Here is an 11,073-nt window from a genome sequence, read left to right as displayed (position 1 = left end):
GATAGTTTGAGGGAAGATCTCTCATCGTCTGAAGATACAAGCGAGCACTTTTGGCATAGTTTGTGTGTCCAGTTGCAGCGAATAAGTTCAGCATTTTAAAGATAGCATCCAAGTGAAGTTGCCAGTTTCCGGTTCTTTCACCTGCAATGAACATCTTGATGACATTCACGTACTCCATGTATTGAATCCAAAGCTTTGCCGTCCTAGATGCATCTACCAATCTTTCCATTTTCTCTGACAGCAGTGAACGTACTTTCGTCAAGGCAGAGCTTTCTTCTAACTCTTTCTCATTAGGTGCGTCTTTCTGAAGCTTCTTGTACAAGATCTTGATTTCTTCTTTCTCGTCCTTACTAAATGCTTTTACGTCTCTTTGATCTCCCGTGTTTTCAGTGTCATCTTGTTTTTCCTCTCTCTCGTCACAAAAAAATTCATCAAGAAGCAAACCATATAAAGCACTCTGCACCAAGAAATGTCCCCTAAGTGCTCTGGAGATAGCTTTTCCAGATTCAATGTGTGTCACTGCATTTTCTCCGTAGATGGTTTGCAAGCATTCATTCAATCCGGAACCTTTCATTAGTGTTCCAATGCTACCGAGAAAACTCATTAGAGTATGAAAACCTCCTAGTCGGCATACGATCCGGAGTGACTTGTCAGTTATTATTTCGACTGCTTTGATCCAAAGTGGCTGATCGAATGTAATACAAGGAGTTCCCATGCCATAATGATTGCATAATTCAGTGACGAACAAAAGTGTTGAATACAGACATGTTTCATCAGATGGTTTCAGATTGATTATTGGCAAAAGCGTGATTACAGATTTTCCAGGATGCTCACCATTGCTATAAGTTTGCATGAATCCTGACCAGTTAGGTCTTGATTCTGTTGGGAACATCTGGGCAGTTTGCCAAAGAAGATCGATGTTATGTCCAAAATTAACAATTTCTGGTGTTTCCAGTTTCCTCAGAGACTTCAACACAATCTTGGAGAAAGCAGATTCGTCTGAGCTGAGATATGGAACAATCTTGACACCTTTGTTTTGAGTGATAGCTGTACTTCGTGTGAGTGGATGTCTCTTGATAGGAGGAGTTTGAGCTCGGATTCCATCTTTATTTGTTGACGCTGCCAGTATTCCCATTCCATGAAATGTCCTCTTGCCGTCCAGTGTGCACTGTGCAGATGTTGTGGTCCACATTATCTCCCACAAACTGCGTGAAAGTACCACAAGGAATAGATTGAAGGATTGTTGAAGCATCCTCCTCTATTACTGCTGATTGCTTGAATCGCGTTACTTCGCTGTAACTTACACTAAAACCAAGTTGATTTAGCTCATCAATCAACCACCGCGATCCAAAGACATGGTCAGCTTCAACAGCAAGACCAAATAAAATTGGAGGAATAAAGGATCTTGGTCTTGCAGCATACGTAATGGCTTGACCTATACTTTGCTGCTTGAGTTCATCTTTTACTAGAACCTCCAGTAGCAACTTCAAGCCTGCTGGCACCATTCGTTGTAAAAGAATATCATTCTGTGATGGATAAAAAACTGTGTTGTACTCGTGTTCTCTGATCTCAGCCATTATCAGTTTTGCTGCTGTTTTTATGATGCGCTGAGCTTCTTCGCCAGTATCCTCTCTTCTTGACTCATACCATTTGTTGTTGATGATACTATCTAATGTATTTCGAAAAAAGGCAATATTGGAGTGCCCTTTAACTTCTGCAAACACCAAAGAGTCCTTATATCTGTCCTCTAGTTTTTGTTTCAACCGCTTTTCTCCGTAAACTTTGTCTCCATTTGCCAGTTCTCTCATTTTATCATGCAATTCTTTTAGAGTATACAGTTCCCCATCTGATTTTCCTTCTAGCCATACACAAAGAACTTGAAACCATTTTTGCATACTTTCATCTTTTGGTCGGCCTCTTCTGTTTGGTGGAGAATCTGCAGATGGCCAGTTTGAAACAAAGCGAGAAAAACATTCTTTGTGGTATATTGCATTGACGGCGACCAAATCATGATTTGTTGCAATTCTAGTGTAGACTTCATGGCTCCAGTTGTCATTTCTTTGGTCACACTTGTGAAGAACTCTTTGTCGAAATCCGATATGTGTCACTTGATAAACAATGCCTCGATGGGGATGCTTCTCATCCTTTTTTGCTGCCTGTCCACATAAAAAGCAATGTTCCTTCCACAAAAAGGGCTCCATGCTTGATCTGAGTCTCTTGTTAGGAGTATCAAAAGATGACGCTTCATCAGCGCGGTAGGTGACTTTTCATGTCAGTAAAATTCCGGCGACAGTCTTTATGGACCAACACCTCTTCATTTTTTTCCATGCACTTAGCAACATAAGACTCCAGGTCCGGCCGTTCACGAAGTTTGCAGTAATGTAGCACAGTATTAAGTCCTTTCAAACTCACCACAACTTTTTCAGATGAAAGACACTTTTTAAGGCATATGACACACTTTTCAGGCTCGATGTCTTCCCCAGCCATGACTGCTACCATAAAAAAACTGCTGAAAATAGGGGGAAAAAACAAAGATCTAGTGAAGGGCAAGAAATTTCTGCAATCATTATATGTAAATTTTAGGGCCAAGAACCTATAGTGCCATCATCAATGATAAATTTATATTTTAAGATTTTTTTTTTTTTTACCTCTTATGTATGCAAAGCTATCTATCTATCTATCTATCTATCTATCTATATACCGTATACCTGGCCTCTTTCCCCTCACGGGGGTAGCCCAAGACAATGCGAAATCACACTCATTCGCCATGTCTTTTCGTAGGATAGTTATGCAGAGGAGGGAGTTCCCAATCCCCTCGCTCCGCCCCTTTTATACGGTGGTGGGATTCTTAAGCCCCCACCACAGGGCTTAAAGTTATAATAAAAGAAATACGAAAGGGAGTAGGCTACAGAATGCCACTTATTATGTTTACACACACACACACACACACACACACACACACGGTATAGAGGTATAATATAGTAAGCTCTGGGAATAATATTGTAGCCTACTCGCGAAATTTATTTAAATTGATTAGAATAATCATATAATCAAAACCAAATATCATACTATTATAGTTCACCCTGTCGAAAACTATTCACATTAACACAATTACAACAACATGAATTCGTTTTGCATACTTACATGTAGGTATTATGTTGGTAAAAGAAGAAGTAAAGCCTCTTTTTATGTCCGCGCTACCCCATGTGGCAATGTTTTGGGTGAGATGAAACTGCAGTGGTCTAAGTAGTGACGATCTTGCGCACTTATATAACTTTTATCCCTTTTCTTGTTTTTTTTCCTCTATGCATACAATCTAAAATGTTGGAGTACTATTATAAAAACATATTTCGTTATTTTTTTTTTGGCCGCCATTTTGTTGCTGTAATTTTTTTTCCCCAAGTGGACTTTTTGCGGATTTTGGATATGTTAATCTGCACAAAATTCCGCTTTTCATACCAAATTCATTAACATAATATTTTTTTCCGGGTTCAGGCATTTTTATTGCTATTTTTACTAGACTAAAAGGTTCAACCAGACAATTAGCAATGTAGCCAACATTATAGTTACCGACAGCAGTTGCGGTGGCGAACTCCACAATCCGCCTAGCTATAGATGCTGGCTTGAATTTAGGGCACCTTTTCCACACCCGCGAATGCAAATGTTCATTCCTGTTTTGTGTCATGCCCTTTAGACATCGGGTCATGATGTCATCTGATGTTAGACGCTGATATATTGCCTCCACCTCTTTCTTGGTCTGCCAAACCTAACCAAACAGACTTAGTTTCATTGAGGAGTTAGATTTATTAAGTTCCGGTTTTAAATTACGAATATGTAAAGATTCAAGTAACCTAAGGTCTTTTTCCTGACTACATTGGCCTATTATTTTGAAGTCGTCATTCTTAATATCATGGTCATGATGGTGAGAGTGCTCTCTTATCTCGGAAAATGAGGGATTACTAAGAACTCAATTAGTACGAAAAGAAAACCCCTTATGTTCGGATATCCTGATCTGAAGGTTCCTGACTGAGGAACCCACATATCTGACCCCACAGTCAGAACACTGAAAGAGATATATGATACCCGAGCGTAAGAGTTTAGGTACACAATCCTTGATTTTAAAGAAGGAACCAATTTTCTGTTTATTTGTAAAAACAAGTCTAAAGGAAACCGATGGGTAATATGACTCTAGGGTGTCTTTTAGTTCTTTTCTAATATGGAAACTATATGGGCCATAAAACGGCAAAGTGATATGTCTAATTTCTTTACCAACAGTCGTAATGGCAGAAGTATGTCTCATTTTCCGGTCGAGAAAGCATCTCTGCATTTTATAGAATAGGCTAGATGGAAAGCCATTAAGCGAAAAGAATCTCTCGAGCACAGACAACTCATTGTCAAACGAAGTCCAGCTACTACTAATATTATATGCCCTATTTAACAAAGTTCTTATTGTGTTTAGTTTATAAATATGTGGAACAAAAGAAGAAAAATTAATACCCAGGTTCGTATGTGTCGGTTTTCTATAAACACTGGTACATAATTTGTTATTATTTTTTGTTATTAAGATGTCTAAAAATGGTAAGGAGTCGTTGTTTTCCTTCTTAACAGTGAACGTAATATTGTTATGTTTCTTGTTTAAGTAATTAAGGAACATTTCTATATGGCTCTCGGTTTTGAATATAAGAAAAGAATCATCAACGTAACTTTTATAAACTACTGGCTTGAACTCAATTGGGCATTCATTTAACCATATTTCCTCATGATAGCACATGAATATATTTGCAATGGTGGGGCCTAATGGTGAGCCCATGGCCACACCATCAACCTGTTTATAAAGTTCATCGTTGAAAATGAAGACGGACTCCATAACGGCTAACTCAAATAAATTAGAAAACTGTTCCTGGTTGAGATTTGAAAACAAGTTCGAGTCGCAGAAAACTCTTTCTTTACAGATATTTATCGATTCATTAAGTGGGATATTGGTAAATAGATTCTTAACATCAAAACTAGCTAGTACGTAATCATTCAAAAGGTTAAAAGATTTCATTTCGTTAACAAATTCGTAAGAATTCAATACCGTGTAATCATTAACTGTGAATTGGCTTAATAGGGGGACGAAAAATTTAGCTAGATTGTAATTAAAAGTTCCAATGGCTGATAGAATTGGCCTAATAGGACAGCCCTCTTTGTGTATTTTCGGTAAACCACACAAAATACCTGGAGCTGAGCCTCTAGCAAAAATGAGATTGTATATGCTCAGAGAGAACACTTTCTCTTCTACAGGTCTTAGATATCTATTTAATTTATCATCTAGTCTAGTTCTTATTTTAAAAGGGTCGTCATTAAATTTTATAAATTTAGTAACATCACTTAAAACTTCATGAACTTTACTAACATAATCAGTTTTATTGAGAATAACTACTCCTCTACCTTTGTCTGGTTTGTTAATAATAATATTGAGGTTCTGACGAGGTCCATGGATACATAGTTTCTGTTAAGATTTAGGTTTTTTGGTTCGTTATTTTTAAATTCCTATACATGTTGTGTGCCAAATCCGAAACTTTAGCCGTAAGGGCGGCCCAAGACTTGTTAACACCTGGAATATAGATATCAAGATTTGAGATTGAGGACATGAACTTTTCAAGGGGCAAGAAAAAATCACAAAACTTAGGTGGGCGTGGTGGAAGACCAAAATCTAATCCTTTTTTTTTTTTTTTTTTTTTTTTTACATTGCTGCCTATTGCGCCGGTAGGCTTCTTCCCGGTGGATCCTGATGGTCGGTCCAAGGCTTCATTCCGGTAGGTCCTGATGGTCGGCCCAGCCCGTTCTGGCGCAGGCGAGTGTTTATAGTGGCGCCATCTTGCATTGGCTCATGCTGCCCTCCCAGAGCTCATTTTTGATCCTTGAATCTAGAGTCCGGGTTGATAGGTGGTCTTCTGGACAGCATGTGGGTAGTTTTAAGCCACTCGGCGGCGGCTGAAAAATCCCAGCTTGGTGGCACCGGGCGGGGATTGAACTCGCGTCCTCACACGAGGCCGTTACTTTAACGACTCAGCCACCGCCTCCCTAAATGATAAGAGCTCCTGCTCATCTTTCGTTAATCTATAACTTGATACATCAGTAATGACCTATATAGACATATATATATATATATATATATATATATATATATATATATATATATATATATATATATATATATATATATATATATATATATATATATATATATATATATATATATATATATATATATATATATATATATATATATATATATATATATATATATATATATATATATATATATATATATATATATATATATATATATATATATATATATATATATATATATATATATATATATATATATATATATATATATATATATATATATATATATATATATATATATATATATATATATATATATATATATATATATATATATATATATATATATATATATATATATATATATATATATATATATATATATATATATATATATATATATTCTAGATTTCTGTGGCACCAAACACGGACCATGAAGATACACCGTGTTTGGTGCCACGGACTCTACTAGCAGGACAGAAACCTTGCGATGAGGTGACAACCTACTGGCACCGGTGCTAGAGTGAGGGCATGAGTGTGGTGTGGGTGCAGATGGCCTCCGGCGCCACGCCAGACAGTGAGGTGAGCATCATTTGGTGGGTTCATTACGCTTCTCTCCCAAAACAAGCTTGGAGATCCATAGAGAATGCGTGGTTTCAGTATGTGGAACACTAAATTCGTCGCAAACACTCATTTTAGTGGCGGAAAAATCTCTAAATGTAGGGAATTTCCCTAGATCTAGGGAATTTTTGTCCCCCCCCCCCCCAACACACACACACACACACACACACACACACACACACACACACACACACTAAAAAAAATACGCGATTGCGACGGATTTCGTGTCCCCCACCCGTAACTCCGCATTCCCACAGGTCCCCAAGCTTTTTGGGGGGTGAGGGGGGAGTATGGGCAGACACTAGAATTTTACCGAAAATATTTCGGATTTTTTGTTAAAACTAATAGAGGAGACATAATAAGCAACATAGAGGTTGGGATTCATTAGGTAACAGTGATCATAAGGAAATTAGATTTAATATTAAATGGGAGGACAGAGTCAGCAGTAACAACACATTAATACCTGACTTAGGGGCGGGATTCATCAAACCATTTACCGGACCTCTGTCTGGTAAGTCTCGAGGTATCTCCGCCCACCCGGTAAATCGGCATTCATAAACCACTTACCGGACTCGTGGTCAGGCCAAAAGTTACCGCGGCTCCGAACACCCGTAACTGAGTTACCGCAGGCGTTGTAAGTGGGTAGACACTACCGCGGCTCATGTTCGGAGGCGATTTTGAGCCTATGTATATTTTTACCTCGTGACGTGCCCTACACCATCAGAAGCAGAAAAGCATGCAGATTTAGGATCTGGGCTTATAAAGGCGATGTGATGGAAACCAGCAGAGTACGAAGGAGTTGAAGATAATTAAGTGCAAGAAAATGTGTACTCCCTATTCCTTTAACTCTGATTTTTGTGTGTATTACACATTATTGTTACAATTTTATGCTAGTGTGATGCAGAATCTTCTCAGGAAGATGATGGTGGTCTCCATATTTCTCAAAAATGAATGTTGGGGTCAGGAAACGGGGTGGGAGTGAGGTGTGTGAAGTCGTCGGTTTGGGATGAACTGGGCACACCCGTGCACGGCCTCAGGCCGGCTTCACCTCCAGGGCCGCAGTCTATAGTATGTAAGTCTGTGGAACTGTCCACCCATATGACTTTTCCCTGCTTGTTAAAACACTGCAGAGGGAATAATGTTCTCATCTGTGACAGTCACCTCCCATCTGAAGTCTCCAATATTCTTGCTGTGGAGTTTGACGTTGTAAAATTTTCCTCTGACCTCTACATTACTCAAGAGGCCACTCACGCCATTCACCTCAGCAGCCATGCAAAGCTTCCCACACCCAATGCTTGGCTGCACCAGTGAGGCATGATGACAATGACCCCCTAGCCAATTTTGGTTGCGAGGTGTGAGTATGGGCAAACACTAGAATAATACCAACTCTTGTGATAGCGAGGCACGCTGCTGGCGCTAGCGACGGAAAACTATGAAGGTAACACAAAAATGTTCAGAATATAGGCTACATAACCGGGTATATTTTTATTGCAAGGATAAATATACAAGTAACGTGCATTCATTTGTAAAAAAAACATCTAACTGAGGGATTACAACGTTAATAATTTGTTTTAAGGCAGTATTTACCCCTGTACAATACACATGTCTTGATTTTGAAGTCTGTGTATTAGTAAACAAACGACACGTGAAAGCTGAAATACAACATCAAAGGTCGCACGTGATTGGCTATCCAGCCCAACCAATCGTTGCTAGGGTGCGAGTTAATGGAGCGTTACCATACCGTTGATGAATGCCGTGTTTGAAAGATGCCGCAGCTGTGGTAGCGCTCTGGTAAATGTGAGAGATACCGGAGGCCTGGCTGGTAAGATTGATGAATCCAGCCCCAGGAAGGCAGACTACGAGGGGTTAAGAAAGCAGCTGCTAAGGATTAGGGGAGTAGGATCAGAAGTAGGTCAGGACCCAGAGATGGGAGAGGCGTTAATCTCTGGTGAAGTCATCAGTCAGGTCGGTGGATTTGCCCGCGATGGATGACAGACAGGCTAAAAACTGAAATAGGAAGGAAAAGAGGATTATATGTTAGAATCAAGAGGGGGGGAAATTTACCTAAGGGACAGTTACAACGATTTAGCCAGAACAGTTGAGGAAAGCACCCGTATAGCAAAACGTAGTTATGAGATTAGAATTGCCAGGGAAGCAAAAAACAATCCAAGGGGCTTCTGTCAACTTTATAAGACCAATGTTAGGGATAAGATAGGGCCGCTTAAGTCAGGAGAATCACTGATAGATACAGATGAGGAAATGAGTGAGGCGTTAAACATATATTTCTTAATTGTACTTACCGAAGAAAGATTGGACGATATACTTCAGGGAGAACAGATCTTCATGGGAGAAGAGGTAGAAGGATTAACCGACATCAACACGAGTAGGGAGCTCGTGATTAGACAGATAGATAGACTTAAAGTCACTAAGGCGCCAGGGCCAGATGAACTTTTCCCCAGGGTAATAAAGGAATGTGAAACTGAAATAAGTGGGCAGTTAACAGAAGTATTTAGGAAGTCGCTAGACACAGGGGTGGTGCCTGTTTCATGGAGGCAGGCACTCGTTATTCCAATATTTAAGAAGGGAGACAAATCTTCTATGCAAGACTATAGGCCGATCAGTTTGACGTCAGTTATAGTTAAAATGCTTGAGTCAATAACAGCAGATAGTATTAGGAACCATATTGACAGACGTAATTTAATTCACGACTCACAGCATGGGTTTATCAACCCGTACAGTGTCATCTTTTGTCATAGATAGAGGTCATGCCAGGTTGCACTTTTTTCATATTTTTTTGTTTGCCTCTTAAAAAAAAAAAAATCATTTGATATATATATATATATATATATATATATATATATATATATATATATATATATATATATATATATATATATATATATATATATATTATTTATATGTGAGGAATGGAACCCTAGAGTGTTTGTCTCTTATTTTTCTCCGTCTCAGAGCTAACGATTTCTACAATCTTTCTACAATCCCTATCATGCTTAAGTCACTACGCCGTCTCTAACGCTCGGTCCTCGTCACTTACGTCACCATATCTTCCGTAACATTACAATCCCTATCACACTTGGGTTACTGTGTCATCTGTAGCAATGCGTACTCCTGTCCCTTCGCTTGCTAAATCTTTTGTAATGTTTATTTATGTCACTATTAACTTGCTCCGCCCTTTGTAACACTGAGACCAGGTTATGTTAGTCATTTGTTTTGTCTTTTTCTGTATGTTGAGACAAGGTTATGGAAGCTAGTCATTTGTTACGTCTGTTCTTCTTTAGTTCAAGACAAGGTTACGTTGACTAGCCTCCGTTACGTCACGCCTTTACATTGAGACAAGGTTACGTTAGCGTCATTTGTTTCATTCTTTTTTACATCGACACAAGGTTATGTTAGCCAGTCATTCATTACACATGTTTTTCTTTAGTTTGACACAAGGTTATGTTAGCCAGTCATTCATTACACATGTTTTTCTTTAGTTTGAGACAAGGTTATGTTAGCCAGTCATTCATTACACATGTTTTTCTTTAGTTTGAGACAAGGTTATGTTAGCCAGTCATTCATTACATATGTTTTTCTTTAGTTTGAGACAAGGTTATGTTAGCCAGTCATTCATTACACATGTTTTTCTTTAGTTTGAGACAAGGTTATGTTAGCCAGTCATTCATTACACATGTTTTTCTTTAGTTTGAGACAAGGTTATGTTAGCCAGTCATTCATTACATATGTTTTTCTTTAGTTTGACACAAGGTTATGTTAGCCAGTCATTCATTACATATGTTTTTCTTTAGTTTGAGACAAGGTTATGTTAGCCAGTCATTCATTACATATGTTTTTCTTTAGTTTGACACAAGGTTATGTTAGCCAGTCATTCATTACACATGTTTTTCTTTAGTTTGACACAAGGTTGTTAGCCAGTCATTCATTACATATGTTTTTCTTTAGTTTGAGACAAGGTTGTTAGCCAGTCATTCATTACATATGTTTTTCTTTAGTTTGAGACAAGATTACGTTAGAGATTAGACAGACATTCATTAAGTCATTTTTCGAGCATGGTATTATTATTTATCAAGTTACGTGGGTAGTTTGTGTTTCTAATTTATTTGCATCGAGACAAAACAATATATAAATGGGATATACATACGTACAAGAATTCACAGCTCAATCACGTATAGGAATACTCTCGACAGCATCCTATACATATACATAACCCTGATTTTATGTATTCTCTAAGATGTATAGTTGAGATTATTCACCTTACAGATCTCTCTGAATATGTAAATGGGAGATACATACAAGAATTCACAGCTCAATCTT

The 11,073-nt window shown here is 38.2% G+C and overlaps 1 long non-coding RNA gene across 3 annotated transcripts; it reads left to right on the top strand.

Annotated features, from left to right (window-relative positions):
- Window positions 1-10,026: 10,026 nt before the first annotated feature.
- Window positions 10,027-10,665, top strand: LOC126984322 (uncharacterized). Of its 3 annotated transcripts, none has more exons than XR_007736585.1 (3): window positions 10,027-10,142; window positions 10,195-10,454; window positions 10,611-10,665. It is a non-coding gene; the product is annotated as an uncharacterized LOC126984322 (long non-coding RNA). The 3 variants fall into 3 exon arrangements; XR_007736586.1 differs by having other exon boundaries at window positions 10,507-10,640; XR_007736587.1 differs by lacking the exon at window positions 10,611-10,665 and having other exon boundaries at window positions 10,195-10,298; window positions 10,351-10,500.
- The last annotated feature ends 408 nt before the right edge of the window (window positions 10,666-11,073 follow it).

The sequence above is a fragment of the Eriocheir sinensis genome, chromosome 57 (assembly GCF_024679095.1).
Source record: "Eriocheir sinensis breed Jianghai 21 chromosome 57, ASM2467909v1, whole genome shotgun sequence".
Taxonomy (NCBI): domain Eukaryota; kingdom Metazoa; phylum Arthropoda; class Malacostraca; order Decapoda; family Varunidae; genus Eriocheir; species Eriocheir sinensis.
This window is presented reverse-complemented; position numbering and strand designations above follow the sequence as displayed.